Genomic DNA, 23,417 nt, shown 5'->3' on the forward strand with positions numbered 1-23,417 from the left:
TTTTTCTCCCCTTGCTATCTTTCACCTTTCTGCACCTCTGTTCTTGTGCGCCTTATTTCTGCCCATTTCCCTTTCTCTCCCTCTGCTCCTTCACTCGTTTTCACTCATTTTTTCCCCCTTTCTATCTTTCACCTTTCTGCACCTCTGCTCTTTTGTGCCTTATTTTTGCCCATTTTCCCTTTCTCTCCCTCTGCTCCTTCTCTCGTTTTCACTCGTTTTTTTACCCTTTCTATCTTTCACCTTTCTGCTCTTTTCTGCATCTCTGCTCTTTTGTGCCTTATTTCTGCCTATTTTCCCTTTTTTCTTTATCCCTTCTTTCCTCCCTTTACCTTTCCCCGCCGCTGCTGCCCCCGCGGCCCCTCCCCCCCCAGCACGACCGGCCCAATCCAGCTCCCCTTCCCGCTCCCGCCTCCCAGCTGTCCAGCCCTCCCCGACCCCTACTTAATGGCGGCCACTGCGGGGACAGGCGAGCAAGACCACTGACTCATTGTCAGTGAAATTGCTCTCCCACCCTCGCAGCTCCACCATTAAGTGAGGTGCCCCTGCCCCTGCACTCCTGAGTGTTGGTGTTCGAGGCCCTCCTCCACCCGCAGGTTTCCCTGCGCCTCATCCCTGGTGGTCCAGTGGACCTCTGTCTCCTTTCTTTCTTTCTGCTCCTTCACTCGTTTTTCTCCCCTTGCTATCTTTCACCTTTCTGCACCTCTGTTCTTGTGCGCCTTATTTCTGCCCATTTCCCTTTCTCTCCCTCTGCTCCTTCACTCGTTTTCACTCATTTTTTCCCCCTTTCTATCTTTCACCTTTCTGCACCTCTGCTCTTTTGTGCCTTATTTTTGCCCATTTTCCCTTTCTCTCCCTCTGCTCCTTCTCTCGTTTTCACTCGTTTTTTTACCCTTTCTATCTTTCACCTTTCTGCTCTTTTCTGCATCTCTGCTCTTTTGTGCCTTATTTCTGCCTATTTTCCCTTTTTTCTTTATCCCTTCTTTCCTCCCTTTACCTTTCCCCGCCGCTGCTGCCCCCGCGGCCCCTCCCCCCCCAGCACGACCGGCCCAATCCAGCTCCCCTCCCCGCTCCCGCCTCCCAGCTGTCCAGCCCTCCCCGACCCCTACTTAATGGCGGCCACTGCGGGGACAGGCGAGCAAGACCACTGACTCATTGTCAGTGAAATTGCTCTCCCACCCTCGCAGCTCCACCATTAAGTGAGGTGCCCCTGCCCCTGCACTCTTGAGTGTTGGTGTTCGAGGCCCTCCTCCACCCGCAGGTTTCCCTGCGCCTCATCCCTGGTGGTCCAGTGGACCTCTGTCTCCTTTCTTTCTTTCTGCTCCTTCACTCGTTTTTCTCCCCTTGCTATCTTTCACCTTTCTGCACCTCTGTTCTTGTGCGCCTTATTTCTGCCCATTTCCCTTTCTCTCCCTCTGCTCCTTCACTCGTTTTCACTCGTTTTTTTCCCCTTTCTATCTTTCACCTTTCTGCACCTCTGCTCTTTTGTGCCTTATTTTTGCCCATTTTCCCTTTCTCTCCCTCTGCTCCTTCTCTCGTTTTCACTCGTTTTTTTACCCTTTCTATCTTTCACCTTTCTGCTCTTTTCTGCATCTCTGCTCTTTTGTGCCTTATTTCTGCCTATTTTCCCTTTTTTCTTTATCCCTTCTTTCCTCCCTTTACCTTTCCCCGCCGCTGCTGCCCCCGCGGCCCCTCCCCCCCCAGCACGACTGGCCCAATCCAGCTCCCCTCCCCGCTCCCGCCTCCCAGCTGTCCAGCCCTCCCCGACCCCTACTTAATGGCGGCCACTGCGGGGACAGGCGAGCAAGACCACTGACTCATTGTCAGTGAAATTGCTCTCCCACCCTCGCAGCTCCACCATTAAGTGAGGTGCCCCTGCCCCTGCACTCTTGAGTGTTGGTGTTCGAGGCCCTCCTCCACCCGCAGGTTTCCCTGCGCCTCATCCCTGGTGGTCCAGTGGACCTCTGTCTCCTTTCTTTCTTTCTGCTCCTTCACTCGTTTTTCTCCCCTTGCTATCTTTCACCTTTCTGCACCTCTGTTCTTGTGCGCCTTATTTCTGCCCATTTCCCTTTCTCTCCCTCTGCTCCTTCACTCGTTTTCACTCGTTTTTTTCCCCTTTCTATCTTTCACCTTTCTGCACCTCTGCTCTTTTGTGCCTTATTTTTGCCCATTTTCCCTTTCTCTCCCTCTGCTCCTTCTCTCGTTTTCACTCGTTTTTTTACCCTTTCTATCTTTCACCTTTCTGCTCTTTTCTGCATCTTAGCTCTTTTGTGCCTTATTTCTGCCTATTTTCCCTTTTTTCTTTATCCCTTCTTTCCTCCCTTTACCTTTCCCCGCCGCTGCTGCCCCCGCGGCCCCTCCCCCCCCAGCACGACCGGCCCAATCCAGCTCCCCTCCCCGCTCCCGCCTCCCAGCTGTCCAGCCCTCCCCGACCCCTACTTAATGGCGGCCACTGCGGGGACAGGCGAGCAAGACCACTGACTCATTGTCAGTGAAATTGCTCTCCCACCCTCGCAGCTCCACCATTAAGTGAGGTGCCCCTGCCCCTGCACTCTTGAGTGTTGGTGTTCGAGGCCCTCCTCCACCCGCAGGTTTCCCTGCGCCTCATCCCTGGTGGTCCAGTGGACCTCTGTCTCCTTTCTTTCTTTCTGCTCCTTCACTCGTTTTTCTCCCCTTGCTATCTTTCACCTTTCTGCACCTCTGTTCTTGTGCGCCTTATTTCTGCCCATTTCCCTTTCTCTCCCTCTGCTCCTTCACTCGTTTTCACTCGTTTTTTTCCCCTTTCTATCTTTCACCTTTCTGCACCTCTGCTCTTTTGTGCCTTATTTTTGCCCATTTTCCCTTTCTCTCCCTCTGCTCCTTCTCTCGTTTTCACTCGTTTTTTTTACCCTTTCTATCTTTCACCTTTCTGCTCTTTTCTGCATCTCTGCTCTTTTGTGCCTTATTTCTGCCTATTTTCCCTTTTTTCTTTATCCCTTCTTTCCTCCCTTTACCTTTCCCCGCCGCTGCTGCCCCCGCGGCCCCTCCCCCCCCAGCACGACCGGCCCAATCCAGCTCCCCTTCCCGCTCCCGCCTCCCAGCTGTCCAGCCCTCCCCGACCCCTACTTAATGGCGGCCACTGCGGGGACAGGCGAGCAAGACCACTGACTCATTGTCAGTGAAATTGCTCTCCCACCCTCGCAGCTCCACCATTAAGTGAGGTGCCCCTGCCCCTGCCCTCCTGAGTGTTGGTGTTCGAGGCCCTCCTCCACCCGCAGGTTTCCCTGCGCCTCATCCCTGGTGGTCCAGTGGACCTCTGTCTCCTTTCTTTCTTTCTGCTCCTTCACTCGTTTTTCTCCCCTTGCTATCTTTCACCTTTCTGCACCTCTGTTCTTGTGCGCCTTATTTCTGCCCATTTCCCTTTCTCTCCCTCTGCTCCTTCACTCGTTTTCACTCGTTTTTTCCCCCTTTCTATCTTTCACCTTTCTGCACCTCTGCTCTTTTGTGCCTTATTTTTGCCCATTTTCCCTTTCTCTCCCTCTGCTCCTTCTCTCGTTTTCACTCGTTTTTTTACCCTTTCTATCTTTCACCTTTCTGCTCTTTTCTGCATCTCTGCTCTTTTGTGCCTTATTTCTGCCTATTTTCCCTTTTTTCTTTATCCCTTCTTTCCTCCCTTTACCTTTCCCCGCCGCTGCTGCCCCCGCGGCCCCTCCCCCCCCAGCACGACCGGCCCAATCCAGCTCCCCTCCCCGCTCCCGCCTCCCAGCTGTCCAGCCCTCCCCGACCCCTACTTAATGGCGGCCACTGCGGGGACAGGCGAGCAAGACCACTGACTCATTGTCAGTGAAATTGCTCTCCCACCCTCGCAGCTCCACCATTAAGTGAGGTGCCCCTGCCCCTGCACTCTTGAGTGTTGGTGTTCGAGGCCCTCCTCCACCCGCAGGTTTCCCTGCGCCTCATCCCTGGTGGTCCAGTGGACCTCTGTCTCCTTTCTTTCTTTCTGCTCCTTCACTCGTTTTTCTCCCCTTGCTATCTTTCACCTTTCTGCACCTCTGTTCTTGTGCGCCTTATTTCTGCCCATTTCCCTTTCTCTCCCTCTGCTCCTTCACTCGTTTTCACTCGTTTTTTTCCCCTTTCTATCTTTCACCTTTCTGCACCTCTGCTCTTTTGTGCCTTATTTTTGCCCATTTTCCCTTTCTCTCCCTCTGCTCCTTCTCTTGTTTTGACTCGTTTTTTTACCCTTTCTATCTTTCACCTTTCTGCTCTTTTCTGCATCTCTGCTCTTTTGTGCCTTATTTCTGCCTATTTTCCCTTTTTTCTTTATCCCTTCTTTCCTCCCTTTACCTTTCCCCGCCGCTGCTGCCCCCGCGGCCCCTCCCCCCCCAGCACGACTGGCCCAATCCAGCTCCCCTCCCCGCTCCCGCCTCCCAGCTGTCCAGCCCTCCCCGACCCCTACTTAATGGCGGCCACTGCGGGGACAGGCGAGCAAGACCACTGACTCATTGTCAGTGAAATTGCTCTCCCACCCTCGCAGCTCCACCATTAAGTGAGGTGCCCCTGCCCCTGCACTCTTGAGTGTTGGTGTTCGAGGCCCTCCTCCACCCGCAGGTTTCCCTGCGCCTCATCCCTGGTGGTCCAGTGGACCTCTGTCTCCTTTCTTTCTTTCTGCTCCTTCACTCGTTTTTCTCCCCTTGCTATCTTTCACCTTTCTGCACCTCTGTTCTTGTGCGCCTTATTTCTGCCCATTTCCCTTTCTCTCCCTCTGCTCCTTCACTCGTTTTCACTCGTTTTTTTCCCCTTTCTATCTTTCACCTTTCTGCACCTCTGCTCTTTTGTGCCTTATTTTTGCCCATTTTCCCTTTCTCTCCCTCTGCTCCTTCTCTCGTTTTCACTCGTTTTTTTACCCTTTCTATCTTTCACCTTTCTGCTCTTTTCTGCATCTCTGCTCTTTTGTGCCTTATTTCTGCCTATTTTCCCTTTTTTCTTTATCCCTTCTTTCCTCCCTTTACCTTTCCCCGCCGCTGCTGCACCCGCGCCCCCCCCCCCCAGCACGACCGGCCCAATCCAGCTCCCCTCCCCACTCCCGCCTCCCAGCTGTCCAGCCCTCCCGGACCCCTACTTAATGGCGGCCACTGCGGGGACAGGCGAGCAAGACCACTGACTCATTGTCAGTGAAATTGCTCTCCCACCCTCGCAGCTCCACCATTAAGTGAGGTGCCCCTGCCCCTGCACTCTTGAGTGTTGGTGTTCGAGGCCCTCCTCCACCCGCAGGTTTCCCTGCGCCTCATCCCTGGTGGTCCAGTGGACCTCTGTCTCCTTTCTTTCTTTCTGCTCCTTCACTCGTTTTTCTCCCCTTGCTATCTTTCACCTTTCTGCACCTCTGTTCTTGTGCGCCTTATTTCTGAACATTTCCCTTTCTCTCCCTCTGCTCCTTCACTCGTTTTCACTCGTTTTTTTCCCCTTTCTATCTTTCACCTTTCTGCACCTCTGCTCTTTTGTGCCTTATTTTTCCCCATTTTCCCTTTCTCTCCCTCTGCTCCTTCTCTCGTTTTCACTCGTTTTTTTTTACCCTTTCTATCTTTCACCTTTCTGCTCTTTTCTGCATCTCTGCTCTTTTGTGCCTTATTTCTGCCTATTTTCCCTTTTTTCTTTATCCCTTCTTTCCTCCCTTTACCTTTCCCCGCCGCTGCTGCCCCCACGGCCCCTCCCCCCCAGCACGACCGGCCCAATCTAGCTCCCCTCCCCGCTCCCGCCTCCCAGCTGTCCAGCCCTCCCCGACCCCTACTTAATGGCGCCCACTACGAGGCCGCACAGCGGCCGCGGGCTGCGGGCGCGCCGCTGGTGCACCGAAGGCGCATCAAAGGCAAGCACGTCTGCGCCCGTCTGCGACCCGTCCGCGACCAGCACCAGGAACCCTGGACCTCCGCCCCGCCAACGCTCCGACCCAGCAGCACTCCACGCACTCAACCCAGGCTGCAACAACAACTGCAAGCTAGCATCACCAGCCGACACCCATGGACCCTTCAGCTGTCACCGCTGCCGGCACACCTGCAGCACCGCCAAGAACACGGATCCAGCACAACCCGCCCACAGGAACACAACCGAACTGAAGACCCTGCAATGCATCCTCCTCAACGTCCGATCCCTCCACAAACACGCCACAGAAATCTGGGACCTCCTCGACAGCACAACCCCAGACGTAGCATTCTTCACCGAAACCTGGACCAACACCACCTCGGGACCGGACATCGCCATCGCCATCCCCAAGGATACAAGATCTCCAGGAAGGACCGCCCCATCCACCCAGGAGGAGGAATCGCCATCGTCCACAAATCCAGCCTCCGCCTGAGCACACTCCCTGACGAGTCCACAGAACTGATGGAACACCTTCACTTCAAGATACTGGCCAGCCCCACCGCCGCCCTTCGAGGAACCCTCATCTACCGACCCCCTGGACCCCGCGGACCCTTCGCCAACTCCATCACGGACATTATCTCCCCGCAGGCCATCGCATCCACCAACTACACCCTGCTGGGAGACCTCAACTTCCACCTCGACAATCAACTGGACCCCAACACCACATCCCTCCTGGACAACCTCCACAACATTGGACTCCGCCAGATCGTGACCGAGCCCACGCACTCAGCAGGACACACCCTCGACCCCCTCTTCACTACAGGAAACTCCATCACCTTCAGCCACACCACCGAACTCCCATGGACCGACCATCGTTGCGCCCACTTCACCTTCAGAACACCCACCATCCACAGACACCAGCACCTGCTTCCACAAAGAAACTGGACCAAAATCACCGATGACCAGCTCACCTCCTCACTCAACAACTCCACCCCAACCATCGCGGAAAACGACGACCCCAACACCGCAGCCCGAACCCTGCATAGATGGATCTCGGACAGCACCAACACCATAGCCCCCCTCAAGAAAAACAACAATACCCGTGCCAAGAAAGCCAGATGGTTTACCACCGAACTTCGAGAGTCCAGGCGCACATGCCGCCGCCTCAAAAAGGCCTGGAGAAACACCAAATCCACAGAAGCCCACAACAACTTCAGAGCCGCCACCAACGCCCACCATCAACTCATCAGAGAAACGAGGAAAAAAGCGATTGAAGACAGAATCTCCACCCACGCACACAACAGCAAGGAACTCTTCAGCATCATCAAGGAGTTCGCCCAACCCACCAGCGAGTATACCGACATCCCTCCCTCACAAGACCTCTGCGACAAACTCAGCATCTTTTTCCACCACAAAATCAAGAGCATCTACGACAACTTCGACGAAGACAACCAACACACTGAACCCTCACAAACCACCCCCGACACCCGGAAACCAGCGATTGATGACTGGACAGCCCTCACCACCGAAGACACACTGAAGACAATGAAGTCAATCCACTCAGGGGCCCCCACGGACCCCTGCCCCCACCACATCTTCAACAGAGCCGCCAACACCATCGCACCCATGCTCCGCCAAACCATCAACCGCTCCCTGGCGACCGCCTCATTCCCCGACGACTGGAAACACGCCGAGGTCAACCCCCTCCTAAAGAAACCCTCAGCGGACCCCACCGACCTCAAAAACTACAGACCCATCTCCCTGCTCCCGTTCCCAGCGAAAGTCATCGAGAAAGCCATCAACAGCCAACTCGCCACATTCATTGAAGAACACAACATCCTCGACTCCTCCCAATCCGGCTTCAGAAAAAACCACAGTACGGAAACCGCCCTCCTCACCGCAACAGACGACATCCGCACCTTACTGGACAAAGGAGAAACAGTAGCCCTCATCCTCCTCGACCTATCAGCGGCGTTCGACACAGTCTCCCACCGCACCCTAATACGCAGACTCTACGATGCAGGAATCCAGGACAAGGCCCTCGACTGGATCTGCTCCTTCCTCTCCAGCAGGACGCAGCGGGTCAGACTCCCCCTTTCCTCTCGGACCCCACACCTATCACCTGTGGAGTCCCCCAGGGCTCCTCCCTCAGCCCGACGCTCTTCAACGTCTACATGGCTCCACTTGCCCCCATCGTCAGAACCTACGGACTCAACATCGTGTCATATGCAGACGACACCCAGCTCATCCTCTCCCTATCCAACGAGCCCAACACCGCCAGACGCAACTTTCGAGAAGGCATGGAAGCCGTCGCCAAATGGATGAAAAACAGCTGCCTACAACTAAACACCAACAAAACAGAAGTACTCATCATGGGCCCAAACCCCGGCGCCTGGAGTGACACCTGGTGGCCCACCGCCCTCGGAAACCCGCCAACCCCCACAGACCACGCACGCAACCTGGGAATCATCCTGGACTCCGAGCTCAAAATGGACTGCCAGATCAACTCTGTCTCATCTTCCTGCTTCCACACCCTCCGCCTCCTTCGTAAGACCTTCAAATGGATCCCCCTCGAACACCGAAAGACTCACGCCCTGGTCACCAGCAGACTCGACTACGGCAACGCACTCTACGCCGGAATAAACAAAAACCTCATCCGCAAGCTACAGAACATCCAGAACGCCGCCGCAAGACTGGTCCTCAACCTGCCAAAACACTGCCTCATCTCCCAGCACCTGCGCACACTCCACTGGCTCCCCGTCGAGGCGAGAATCACCTTTAAGATGCTCACCCACGCACACAAGGCCCTCCACGGCACCGGACCAGCATACCTGAACAGCCGACTCAAATTCCACGCACCCCAAAGGACCCTACGATCAGCCCAGCTTTCCTACGCTGTGGTCCCCCGCACCAGAAAGACCAGATCGGGAGGCCGCTCCTTCTCCTTCCTCGCGGCCAAAGCATGGAACGCCCTTCCGCTCCACCTCAGACAGACAACATCGCTCCCCATCTTCGCAAGAAACCTCAAAACCTGGCTCTTCGACAGACCCCCTCCTTGATGGAATGGAACCTGCAGCCCCCCAACCCCCCCCACCCCTAGCGCCTTGAGACCCTTACGGGTGAGTAGTCGCGCTTTAACAAACTCCTGATTGTAGTGGGTGAGGCCTCAGGGTAAAGTGGGAGCAGGTGCATGATGCGACGAGTGCAAGGTAAGTAGCTTTCTTATTTAATTTTCCCTCCTTGTCATCAATTGACTGCCTACCCAACCCACACCACTGCTCTAACCTGCACAGGCTTCTCCTGCATCCAGAGGTACAAATAGACTGTTTAGCAAATATAGCAACCCCTCGAGATGTTAGACTCTGTTGTGTGCAAGCTAACAATGTCAACCCTAGTTCATTATAAAGTTCACATCTTGCCCAAGGTACATCAGTTTCCTGTGTGCACACTACATCCACCTATATACATCTCAGACCCGATACTAATCTGCTTCTCTTATTTCTTACTTTTAAGCCATATATACTAATTGAACAGATTTGTAGATTGTGTCTGCTCATTTTATTACATTGCTGATTTTCATACCCGTTCAGCTGTTCTCTTTATACTTTAACATTCGATTAGAGCTTGCAAATTCTGCTTTGTTAAACCATTTAAAAATAATTTTACACAAAAAGAGCATCATATACCATGTAATCCCATCTCATTATGCTTTGTTTTTCAGTTTATCTTGGGTTATGCATTTTGCAATTACTCTTATCACCTTGCTTACTTCTTCTATAGTCACAGCTTGTTGTCTCTTCACCCACGTACCTCCTCTTTACTGCTTCTCCCACCCTGCCCAACCCTCCCTCTCCATATTATTCTCTACACCCACCACATCAACCCAAAAAGACAGGCAATAGGACCGTGGTGGTCTATTTATGATGGGTCGTGATCCACCAAAACCAGAACCATCCAGCCTTTTTCTATTATCATCATTCCTAGTAAGATTCAGATTTTTTTTCCAGCAAAAGTAAAAAAAGAAGTAAAAAACTCTGGTTAATAGCTGTCACAATTGCCATCTTTTTTCCACAGTAATCTGACAATATTTTGGTCTGACAAAGAACTCATATCCCTTTCCAGGCCGTGTCCAATCCGGGCATGCCAAATCATAGATGCATCTCAAAGTAGAAAAATATTCAGGCTGATTAAGACTGCTCTAGGTTTTACACTTTCCTGAACAGATTGAGGACTCTGTTTAAACCGATGCACTCTCTGCACTTCAGCATTTCAATCCCACGGAGACAATTCTTGAAATACTTCATTGTGAGCATCTCCCCTTTCCACCCCTTCTTTGATCCCTAAAAGTCTCAAATTGTTCCGCTATAATCTATTTTCAAGATCAGCCAGTTTCCACTGGATGTCATCTCTGTGTAGCTTTAGCAAGCCTGTTGGTGACCGCAGCAATGTTTTTACCTAAGGCTTCAGTAAAAGCCCACCCGAACACAAAGTCTGAAAAAAATCAGGCTCAGAATATAGGCGGGGTCTCAGATGAACAGTGAGAGATGAGCACCAATCAGTATGGAGGGGAGAAAGGAAGACTTGGTCGTCACCGAAAATGTAGCTTCCAAGTGTACAATGCCCCCAGGTTGGTTTAGATGGTGCAGGAGAGGGGCTGAACTGTGTGTCGGCCAGTATTTGAGGTGTAGTTATTACTCAAGTAGTGCCTCAATAGGAAGCGGTGGCTCTGAACATAACAGACAGCTTTGCGTGAGCACAGGCACAGCCTATTCAGGTGTCAGTGAATTCTAGATCAGAAAGGACCATTAGCCTGTTGACTGCCCATCAGGATAGGCAAGGCACACCTTAGCTCCCTTTGTGTGACTGTTTAGAGTAAATGGACAAGAGCCCAACTGTCAGCCAACTCAGAAGCATATTCTTCAGACAAGCAGAGGCACAGAAAGGTTAAACAACAAAATGCCCACTTTCTAAAAGTGAACACACAATGTGAAAACCAATTTCACCAAACGATGTATTTTTAAATTGTGAGCTCAGAGACCCCAAACTAAATCTCTATCTGGTCTCAATGGGAAATTACATGTAAAAGATATTTCAAGACAATTTCCATGTTACCATATGGAAGAGATAGTCCTTGCAATAGTGAAGAACACAATTAGCACTATTCCACTATTAGGACATGTAAAACACAACAGTACATGTCCCACTGTTTAAATACACTGTACCCTGCCCATAGGGTTGCCTTGGGGCTACCTTTGGGTTTGACTGACATGTAGTAAAAGGGAAGGTTTGGGCCTGGCAAGAGGGTGCACTTTCTGGGTTGAAATGGCAGTTGAAAATCACACATACAGCCACTGCAGGGCTACTCATGTGGGTGGCACAATCAATGCTGCAGGTCTCTAGTAACACTTGACTGACAGGTCCTGTTCACACCGTGTGCACTTTACTAGGGACTTATTAGTAAATCATATATGCCAATCATGGATAAACAAATCACCAATACAATTTACACAGAGAGCACTTGCACTTTAGCACTGGTCAGCATTGATACAGTACCCAAAGCCCCAAAACCAGCAAAAATGAAATGCAGCACATAGTCAGAAAACAAGAGGTCAGAATAAAAAAGACAGGAGAAATCACATCAAAGATGTCAGAGTTAACATCCACCTTGACCTTGTATGGTCCACGCATCATATTACACCTCAGGAAAGAACCCATAGAGTTTATGTAGGTAATAGATACCACTCTTTGATTGAGATACGCCTCACACAATTAATGTTTATATATTCACAAATATTTGACTTCACTAAATAATAAAATGTCACCCTTCTCATCCCATGCATGGTGGTGGTCACACCTATTTTTGGATAAATTCAACGATTTACCACAACCACATTATTTGTATCATTGTAGCCTTGAGAAAGCCCCAGGTTGTCGAGCCAGCTATGGGGCAAAACATGTGTCAGGTGCTCAAGGAATAATATTTGTGTATAACCATCTGACAGAATAATTCACTCTGAAGACACAATGATATACTCACCATAAATAAAAAGGACACTCTAAGAGACAACAATGGAATTTGAGCCTTCTTTATTCATGAGTAGATACACTTCTGTCTTTTTCCACGTGTTTTAAGATGTTGATATAGAGAGACATGTTGCCTGTGTTAGAACACAAAATTCCACCTCAGTTTGAAATGTTTTACTTAGAGAAAGCAGAAGAAATATATGTGCATGACAGCATTCATCCTCAAAATGGTGTGTGTGTGATGCTTTAGAATTGTACAAAAGGAAGCAAGCAAAATGAGAACCAGCAAGTGTATGGGAAAATAGGTTCCTACATCTGAATAGAAATCAAGTAGATTATAGCCTGAAGATCCCCGGGTTAAGCAAAACATTCCATACATTTTCCACTTTTGACTGAAAGTGATCAGTGGCCCATGTTATGAGAACAGGGGCACAATTTAATGATATCACTAGGACAGATTTTGTGGAAAAAGCGCATGGTGAAGATGAAGTACTAGAGAGTAATCTAATGAATGTCATGGCTTGCAAACTTGGTACTAATGTATATTGGTTTTATGGCCATGGTGAGCTAGAGTATATGTTAAGCAATCTGGGTGCACCTACCTGGTTTGCCAACTTGAGCAGTGCAGAGTATGCCTGGGATGGATAATCTTCATGACTTTCTTAGGCAAGCTTTAATGTAAACATTGTAGGAATTAATTTCCAAACTCCTGGTAGATACTTTGTAGATACTTTGAGCACGGATTTGAAGCTATGCTCCATTTCATCTGTACGATAAAAAGCCTACCACTAGGTGATGTTGTGGACTTTTTGAAAAAAAGAATACCAAGGTAGAGGTGCACCACATATACATATGTTATTATGGGTGAAAGATGCACCAAAGTTTGAATAAAATATTGATCAGTCAGTGTTTTCATTTATTGAGCAGTATGCAACTTGTGACATTCCAGAAGTGTCTTGGAACAGAACTTTTAGCCAACACATCTTGTAATTCCAGCCTCATAAATATGGGAACTATTGTCAATGGCGATACAGAGCAAAAGGAAAATAGTACACCAAGTGTTGTTTGGAATATCTAGGTAGGTAATCTCCAAAGAAAGAGTGAACAGTTTGTTAGAATCCTGTAATCCTGTCCATGTTGAGTGGCAATATGGACATTTAGGGGTCTATTAGGATGGCGGGCAGTGGCACCACCGTGGTGCTGGCGATGCGGAAAAATGCATTTTTCCCCCAGCAAGCAGCGGACCTCACGCCCGCTGAATTAGTAGCTCATTTACCAACCGCCATCAAAGTGCGCCTGCTACCACGGCGGTATGAGCCAATGGAGACTCACCGCTGTGCGGAATGACGTCTGCTCTGCTCCACATATTAGGATGCCCCAAACAACCAGCTGCACCGCAGCGGAGAAACCGCCCAATCAGAGACGGAGGAAGATCGACAGCGGAGCACGGAACCAGAGTCCCGGTCCACACCACCAGGTCACGATCGCAATGGACCCACCCCTACACGTTTTTCTGGTGCTGTACCTGATCCAGCAACTCATGGATCGTCGTGGACGCCGCACCAGGTACGCTATAACACAAACACAACACACAACTCATGGGCTGACACAGGGTCCATATCCGCATCAGACACCCTGGTGGGGATAGGAACACATCCACAAGTGTACCCACACATGACCCACCTGCCAAAAAGTCACTCCTCCGCATCCAGGATACACATTCACCACGATCTTGCAGCAATCACCTGGTCATGTCATCACAGCGGTGAAGACAAGGGAATACATCCGCACAATGCAGAAGGCAGGGCCAGCGCCAGGCATGGGCAGGGCACAAAGACCATAGGGCCATACCTCCACCCTCCACACAGTAGCTTCTTCCCCCTGGAGGGACAAGCCTGTGCCCCTCCTGTGCACCCCCATGCACAACAACAAGCCAGGTGAATACACACCATGCACCACACACCAAACAACTAGGGAGACAGCCACAGCAGGAGTGGCTGCATAGGAACACACAGCACAGAAGCACAGGGCCAGGGCAACACACACATCACAACAACACCACACTCATGGCAAGAAAACTGAGTAAAAGCACCAAATCAACACACACAGTCTTACAAGGAATAAACATCCTACTGGACACACAACCTGCCAAGTCACACAAACATGCCCCACACTGACACACAGACACAAACAAATGGAGCACAAAAAATAGGAAATCCAAAGTGAGGTGCACACATATGGAAGGCCATGGAGACAACCGCCAAGCATGTGTACATTACATGCAAGACAAGGAACATAGAACAACACCCTCAGCCCATCAAAACACACATGCCTTGGATCAATCTGACCAACAGCCACCTTTCATACAGTCCATTCAATATCTCACTCGCACTGATACCGCAGCAAAGGATCCCCACAGTTATGGAGTTAAACACGCTATAACAGGGCTGTACAAAATCATAAAAAGATATACAAATTTTATTTGTTAATAAAAAAGATTAAAAACATGATCATGAAATTTACATTTATGATCTGTAGTCTTAATAAAAACAAGTTACAGACAAAGAGACAAAATCAAGTGAATCATATTGAAAACGTTGCAATCATTAATCCGTTGAGACCTATTCACAAAGTCAGGCAGATATAAAAAAACTCAGTACAGTAGTCCCTCGAATTTAAATAAAACACAGGCGTTGACGCGTTTCGGTGTGCTGCCTGATATGCACCACCTTTCTCAAGATAAAAAGAAGTTCAGATGTCTCTTAATTTCTGTCGCAACATTAAAAAGACCAGAATTGTCTAAAGAAATAAAAATAAAGATACAAGTTCATATAATTATATTGCCATCAAAAAATATCATAAAGAGCATTTGTATCGGTTACATTGAATTGTCAACATAAACTATAATAAAAAAACATTACAATCAACATCATAATGATTAAAAACTGGTATTGTTCCATGTTATTCCTATAGGATACACTGCACCCGACACAGTCCCACAATAACCTAACCGTGTCCGCCACAGTGCTCCACAATGTTTATATCCATAACTGTGTTGGGCAAGGTCCCATTAGGTACCCGTCACCCACATCTCTTGCAGCAGGTTCAAACAACTCACAAATCTCATTCGATAAGCACTCAAACTGGCAGCCTTAAGACATGGCTGGGCCCAAATGGGAACCAGTCAGACTCCAATAAACTAATTAGTCAAAAACACTTTATATGGGGGATATATCTCTACATGCCTCCTGAGTAAACCACTGGTGTCAAACTATTAATGAAATCCTTCCACACGATTCTACCCTGCCTTTTTGAAATACAGACAGATGCAATGGTATTTTAGTGTTATGATTTTAAATCTTTTCCTCCCTTATTAAGCAGCTTAGACTTGATCATTATTACATTAATTTCTAGGTATAGTGAATTAAAAGAGCTGGCTTTGGTTACCTGGTTATGATAACACTCTGGCACTTAAAAGTAATACTTCAAAGCGTCACGAATTTCAACAATCAGGGAGATATCCTCCAATTGTGAGTACCCCTTATCCTAGCCACTCTGACGGCATATTAGTCACAGGATAATGTAGTAATCTGGGGAAACATAAAAATTAATTTCAAATCCCTAGGGAATTTCTCATATGGCAAACCATAGTTCCACTATTTAGGTTACCTAAACAGAATTCATAATCAATTACCTGCATGGATGTCAATTAGACCCAGATGTCTCACTTTTGTGTAGTCTGTTAAATGCAGAGTTAGAAGGTTCAAGTCCCTTGTGATTCTTTTTCATAAGCGGCACCTCACCGTTATGGTTTCCATGTACGGTAAACCTTTCGTGTGGGACAAAGCATGAAGAAATAATTCAGAAGAAATATAAGGACTTGTGTTCATAAATATAAACAACGTTGTGTGCACGGATGTAATGCTAGCGTGAGTGGCGTCTATTAGATGTAAAGACCACCTCAGGCTGTGTGCTCATAAATATAGGGAGCATTAAATATATGTGTAAAATGTTGGCATGTGTGGTGTCTTTTCAATACAAGGGCCACATCAAAACGTGTGCTCGTAAATATAAAAAACATTGTGTACATGGGAATAGTGCTAGCATATGTGGCGTCAATTCATTACAGGGGCCACTCTTCTCGTATTATGAGATTCAGACGAGCAACGTAACTCAGTTATGGAGTGAATCAAAATTCCATGCAGTCCCGGGGCGCAGCAAAATCAAACGCATCCATGGGATCGAGGTTTAGTCGCGGTGAGGTGATTAATTGTTTTCACCTGCTTGCATACAATTCGCTTCCGTCTACCAAAAGTCGATTTGGAATGACGAAAGCGAATAAGACCGCAGGTTCCGATTACCATAAAACCCTATGCAATAGCCCAAGTATAAGGGACATAAATCCCTGAGGAAAAGTCTACCGTATTGTTGACAAAAACGAACTCTAATAAAGCGGTACAGACTTTTGTGCCGATATTCGAATCATAGTTTCATTTAGATATTCCCGATTCCGAACTGAAAGAAATCGTAAAAATGATCCAGCGCACAAAGGGTTTTAATGATGATCCCCTCGTGGTAGGAAGACGATCTCGTGAGGTATTCTAAATTTTAGAGACCCATCGTGTCCAATGTAAACAATGAAGAGGTAGTTTACATAGAATTTCAATACTAAGACTATCTACTGTTTACAATGTTAGGAAAATAACAGATTCATTATGGGAGATGTTACGGATTCATTGTAGTCTATGTGTTTCTGATTTAAAAACACTAAATGTCCCTGATGTAATGCTAGGTGTCTCTATTTTACTACTAAACCCAATGGTAATTCTTATTGACTACTATTATTGACTGTTGAAATCGTTCAACATTGTACATATATAGGACACCTGTGTGTGTGACCTGCTGTCCTCTGCCTCAGCGACATTGCAATGTATATTTGTATTTGTCACACCTAGGTGACTCTGCATATCTCAACCGTCCTTAGTTGCTGAGCCCACTGCGGAATCCCAGGACCCCAGATGAAGTCCATTACAATGAATCCCATGGTAAGACACATTGGGGTCGATTCCGATCCGGGATAAAAAAACGTCGTACGATTCGTATTCGTAGCCTTCTCCGTACGAATGAAAAAAGTCAGTCCGAATTGCGTAGTATGATCCGAATTCCAAAAATACGTACGAATATCAGCAAACCGTACGAACCACAATCGATGACCCGTACGAAATGTCGTCGGAAATCCAACCGTACGATTTGTAAACATGCCGTACGAACTAACAAGTACGATCCAGACGAGGGACCAAGTACGCGATTTGTACGGGCAAAAGTAGTCCCGCTTGAAGCATGACTCATACGGAAAACATCGCGTATAAGCGAGCCGCACCAACAAATACGTCTCGCACACCCCACAATCAAGCGTACACGTACCCCGGGCCCCAAAAACAACCATGACTGCCAGCCGCACCAACAAATACGACTCGCACACCCCACAATCAAGCGTACACATACCCTGGGCTACAAAAAAACGACTGTAACTGCCAGCTGCACCAACAAATACGACTCGCACACCCCACAAAACAAGTCTACAGTGTACACACCATAGAAAAACAATGTCCTGGCCACATCCAAACAGGCAAACACCCTATACTATTGGGCACTGTTGGGCACTGTTGGGGGTCCTCTGTACCCACCCCCTATACCCTTGGGCACTGTTGGGCACTGCTGGGGGTCTTTTTCACCCACCACTCAGATGTGACAAACCGTACCCAGAGGTTTCAGCCGTGTGTGCGGAAACGTATCACTATAGTAATGGTGATATGCGCTGGCGTGTGGCGCACCGTACAGGTATACTTCCATTGTTGCGGTGGGTTGTACTCACCGTCTGCGCCGTCGTCGGTTTCTATATACAAGGTCGTAGGCGTACAGGGCTGGGATGACACGCTCGAAGGGGTTCATGTCGTGTATGTCGCGTACCGGGATGCAGTTCGTGTCGGACTCTGGTTTTACGGCAGTTTACAGTTCTCGTAGCAAAAGGGCCATACGGAGTGTCGTCAACACGAATCGTACTTCCTGGTCCGGAAATGGCTGCCTATTTACGTACGGCCGTAGCGTACAGCGTCGGCTGGAGTGAATCTGTATGTAATTTTTAGTTGTACGGTATTTGGTACGAGTCGTACGGAGTGGCGCTTTGGGTAAGGATCGTACTTGCTCGTTCGTACGAGGACGTTGTCGGTGTACGATTCGTACGGGAAAAAGGCTCCGTACAGCTAATCGGAGCGCTTTTTCCCAAATCGGAATCGACCCCATTGTGTGGTGGAGCGTACTTTTGTACTGCTGAAGTCACGTTTCTGCTGCTTGGACAAGACCGGAGGTGCACTGATGTACTCGCCCGGGAAGGTGTGTCAGATTGTAGTGGCATGCTGCATGCTCCACAAACTAGCCATTCGCAGGGGGATTTATCTGATCCTGGATGTTGATGAGCAGCCAAGGCCCAAGCCTGCAAACCAATCCAGGTCCAGTGATGAGGACAGTGGAGAGGAGGAAGGTGTTGATCTGCGTCAACAGCTCATCACCCGCTACTTCACTTGAAGGTGGGTGACAATGTACAACATACCCATTGTTGGATGATGTTGCTGTTGTTGTGAAGCTGTATGTGAGATTTTTGACAGCAGCCAGTTGCTGACAATGTTTCTCTGACTGTTCATTTGGGTACTTCTAGAGGATGTGTATGTTGGCACTTGTTGACCATTGTGATGTGTGCATGAGGGATTCTCTTGTTGTGAAGTGTTGTGTGATGTCTGTGATGCCACACTCTGAGTAGTGAATGTTTTTCTGTTGTGCTTTCCTAGGTGCCTTCAACCTCTCCTTGCCTACATACACTCCAGACTCCTGGTACATTGTAATCATGGTGAAGACTGTTCATCCTGGAATAAAGACAGAGCAGGTAGAACAACATGTGTGTATGGAGTTCTTTATTTACATTGGTGACATGTGAGGGGGGTGAACATTTACATTGGGGTGATTAGTGTAGCAGTGAGTTTACAGTAATGGTACATGAGATAATCGAGTAGTCACCACATTGATTGTGGTGACCTAGTCCAACAGACAGATGTCATTCACAAGGCAGTGTGGGTAAGGACAATCCAAAAAGTCAATGCAGTGGGGAAGAGGGTTGCCATCATGGCTGGCTCCGTGTCTGGTGTTTTGCAGGTGCTTTGCCAACAGATACTCCCTGGGTTTTCTTCGGATGGCCCCTTTGCTGCTTGCCTCAGGGGGGGCTATGCTTGGGGGATATTGGGGTCTGAGGACTCACCCATCTCTGGGGCCGCACGGGAGGATGGTGAACTGTCATCCTGTGGAAGGGAGGGGGAGGTGTTGGTTGTGGCGCAGGCCTGTCCCTCAGTATCACCACTAACTGGCCCAAGAGGTCCACAATTTGGCCCATGCAGGTGTCCATGGACCTCATTAGCAGAAGGAGCTCACAGGAATCTTGTTCTGATCGGCCTGTTTGTCCCTGGGCCCATTCATATGCCCCAAGGTCTCTGTGTATGTGGTCCAGGGATTCGGTCCCAGGTTCTCGTCTTCTGTGGGTGACCCTGCCACTCCCACCTTCCCTGCTGCCACAGACCTGTTGCTTCTCTACTGTAGGCACCCGCATCCTCTCTCTGCCCTCCTCAGTCAGTGGGGTGGGTGGTCATCCTGTGGGACAGGGAGATTGTTGCAGGCAGCTCTGGTAGTGGTGGTTGTAGTGGAGGACGCACCGACCGTAACAGCAGTGGTGTGCAGGAAGGTTGTTGTAGCAGCAGATGTGGTGGGGGACAATGGGGTCCTGGGACCTGTTGTACCCTGGAACACCAGATGGGTCGGTTTCGGGATCCTCGTCCAAAGAATCCTGGGAGTCAACATCTGAGAGTCGATGTTCCGGGGGTGGGGGGGGTCCGGGGAGATTGGCTCTGCAGGTTGCTGGTGTTGTCCTCTGCAGTCAGATCTTGGTCACCTGTGGGTCAGATGGGAAACGGTCATTGTAGTGCACCCCACAAGCTCTGTGTTAGCTGTATGTCATTCACTGTTTGTACACTACACAGTTGAAAGATCATCACATTGTTTTCTATGTGCATTAATATGCCTCCTGACATGATGCAGTGGTACATGCATTACTTGTCCATGGTGTGAGGTGTCAATACATACCATGGGCCACGTGCATAACTTTTGATTACAGGGACATGCTGACACCTATGGACTAGCGCAACTTATATTTTCAGTGAGGAATCTGTTGATTTGTATGACCTGGCAGACATCACAACTGGGCGTGGACTGACTATTGTCATCTCCTGCATACCTTTGTCTTGTCATGTGCAGATCTGGATTTGTATCACCAACCATGCTTTCTTATTTATCATATGGTCCTTGTTGCTCTGGCCCCATGGCACTAAATAGATAAATAAATAAATAAACACATGTCAATCAGTGCTATGCATGATTGTGCAAGACTTTCTTCTACATGTGCATTGGTGTGTCACACTTTGGTTGCTGTGACAGTTTCCTCTGCTTAGCTGTGTGCACACCGTGTATGGCAATAGGATTGGTGTGCATATTTGTGCAATGAGAGGGCTGGAGTTGAATTATGGTACCATTCTGTTTGTGATGAATGGCTAGGTGCATGTACTGGCTACCTACCTGTTATGTTTTTCGCATTTGGCTTTGTTATGTGACACATCTGTGTGTGCGTGGTGGAGGCTTACATCCTGCTCAGTGGTGGCACAAGACAGAATAATATGTCTACCTACCTGTTAGTTTGTTTGTAGTGATCCATTAGATGCCACATGCATCTGGGAGGTATAGATAACTCCATCTTGCAGTACTGGGGGACAAGGGTGCATGGTGGGAGTGTGAAGATGGCTACCTACCTGTTAGTTTGTTTGGTGTACTGCAATGGCGTCCAACTGATTCTGGGTGGGGGAGTGCTCCATCCTGCTCAGATGTGGAACAGGGTGCATGGTGGGAGTAGTAGTGCAGGCCTCCCACCCACAAGCACCCTCACTGTGAAGATGGCTACCTACCTGTTAGTTTGTTTGGTGTACTGCAATGGCTTCCAACTGATTCTGGGTGGGGAAGTGCTCCATCCTGCTCAGGTGTGGGACAGGGTGCTTGGTGGAGTAGTAGTACAGCCCTCCATGGTAAGAGGACTACCTACCTGTTAGTTTGATAGGGGTAATGTAATGGCTGACACATGCTTCTGGGTGGGGGAGTGCTCCATCCTGCTCAGGTGTGGGACAGGGGGCATGGTGGGAGTAGTAGTACAGGCCTCCCTCCCCCAAACAGCCTTCCACGGCAAGATGGCTACCTACCTGTTAGTTTGTTTGGTGTACTGCAATGGCTTCCAACTGCTTCTGTGTGGGGGAGTGCTCCATCCTGCTCAGGTGTGGGACAGGGTGCATGGTGGGAGTAGTAGTGCAGGCCTCCCACCCACAACACCTCCACTGTAAAGATGGCTACCTACCTGTAAGTTTGTTTGATGTACTGTAATGTCTTCCAACTGATTCTGGGTGGGGGAGTGCTCCATCCTGCTCAGGTGTGGGACAGGGGGCATGGTGGGAATAGTAGTACAGGCCTCCCTCCCCCATACAGCCCTCCATGGCAAGATGGCTACCTACCTGTTAGTTTGATGGGGTAATGTAATGGCTGACACATGATTCTGGGCGGGGGAGTGCTCCATCCTGCTCAGGTGTGGGACAGGGGGCATGGTGGGAGTAGTAGTACAGGCCTCCCGCCCCCAAACAGCCCTCCAAGGCAAGATGGCTACCTACCTGTTAGCTTGTTTGGTGTACTGCAATGGATTCCAATTGCTTATGGGCAAGGGGGTGCTCCATCCTGTTCATGTGTGGGATGGGGGCATGGTGGGAGTAGTAGTACAGGCCTCCCTCCCCCAAACAGCCCTCCATGGCAAGATCGCTACCTACCTGTTAGTTTGATGGGGGTAATGTAATAGCTGACATCTGCTTCTGGGTGGGGGAGTGCTCTATCCTGCTCAGGTGTGGGACAGGGAGCATGGTAGGAGTAGTAGTACTGGCCTCCCTCCCTCAAACAGCCCTCATGGCAAAATGGCTACCTACCTGTTAGTTTGTTTGGTGGACTGCAATGGCTTCCAACTGCTTCTGGGTGGGGCAGTGCTCCATCCTGCTCAGGTGTGGGACAGGGGGCATGGTGGGAGTAGTAGAGCAGGCCTCCCTCCCCCAAACAACACTCCATGGCAAGATGGCTACCTGCCTGTTAGTTTGATGGGGGTCATGTAATTGCTGACACATGCTTCTGGGTGGGGTAGGGGGGAGGGCTCCATCTTGCTAAGCTGTGGGACAAAGGGGCCTGGTGGGAGTTGTAGTACTGGCTGCCTGTACACATGCCCCCATGGTAATGTTGCTAGCTACGTTTGGGGTGAATGGGAGGGAGTGAATATTAGCTCTGTGAGACATGTTTTTGGGAGTGTGTGGTGCGGATTAATGGAATTTGTCCTAAGTGTTGTAGCTTTGTAGTTGTGCAAGGCAGTACATAACAGTGTGGTGGTAGTCATGTGTTTGTACTTACCAGCCTCCACTCCCCGGGTACTCCTGTGAGACTCTCTTATTGCAGTATGGCAAGCACCTTCTCCTCCCATGTGTTGAATGGTTTTGGTGGAATGGGAGGGCCACCGCCAGTCCTGTTAGCCAGCTCTCGGTTCTTGCTCCTCTTCTCTTTGACAACCCTCTCAAGGTCATGCCACCGCTTCGTGATTTCCTTTTTTGATCGCAGGGTGGCTCCTACTGCATTGACCTTCTCGACTATCCTTGCTCACATTTATGCTCTTTTGGCTAATGGTGTCTGTTGGACCAGGCTACCAAACAGTTGTGGTTCCACTCTGACTATCTCATCTACCATAACCTTCAACTCACTCTCTGTGAATTTGGGCATTTTATGTGTTGCCATTGTGTGTGGTGTCCAAAGTGGTTGTGGGTGCAGGGGTGTGAGTGATTGGTGTGGTGGTCATGTGTATGTTGTGTGATGTGCAGGGGGTTGGTAGTGCAGGTGTGGAAGTGGTGGTGGTCCTGTGTGTGGTGTGGGCTGTGTTGTTGTGTTGTTTGCTTCTCCTTTGTCCTGTTGTGTTGGGCCCCTCAGTTGTGAAGTATTGCAAAGGATTATGGTCAAGGAAGGGGCTGGTTTTATACTCAGCTATGTGGGTGTGCCCAAATGGGGGAGTGCTGTTAGGTGTGTTGTCCAGGGATTTGTATTTTTATTTTAGCCATGTTGTGTCATTGGGGTGTGTTTTGTGTTTTTGGGTGACATGGCTAATTTTCTGTGTGCACTTTGTGGCCTTATTGTGGGTTTTTTCTTTCGGCCACCATATGTGTCACAGAGCGTCTGCAGCGGTGGATGAGCTGCAGCTCAGCCGCTGGCTCTCCCGTTCATCACTGTTGGCAACCACAGCAGTCGGAAACAGTGGAACTGTCGGGGATATCCTAATTTTCTTGCGGTGTCTACACTATCCTTGCGGCGAGTTGGTGTTTTACCGCTGCGAATCCGACTGCCGTGGA

This window comes from Lissotriton helveticus, chromosome 1_1 (assembly GCF_964261635.1).
Source record: "Lissotriton helveticus chromosome 1_1, aLisHel1.1, whole genome shotgun sequence".
NCBI lineage: Eukaryota > Metazoa > Chordata > Amphibia > Caudata > Salamandridae > Lissotriton > Lissotriton helveticus.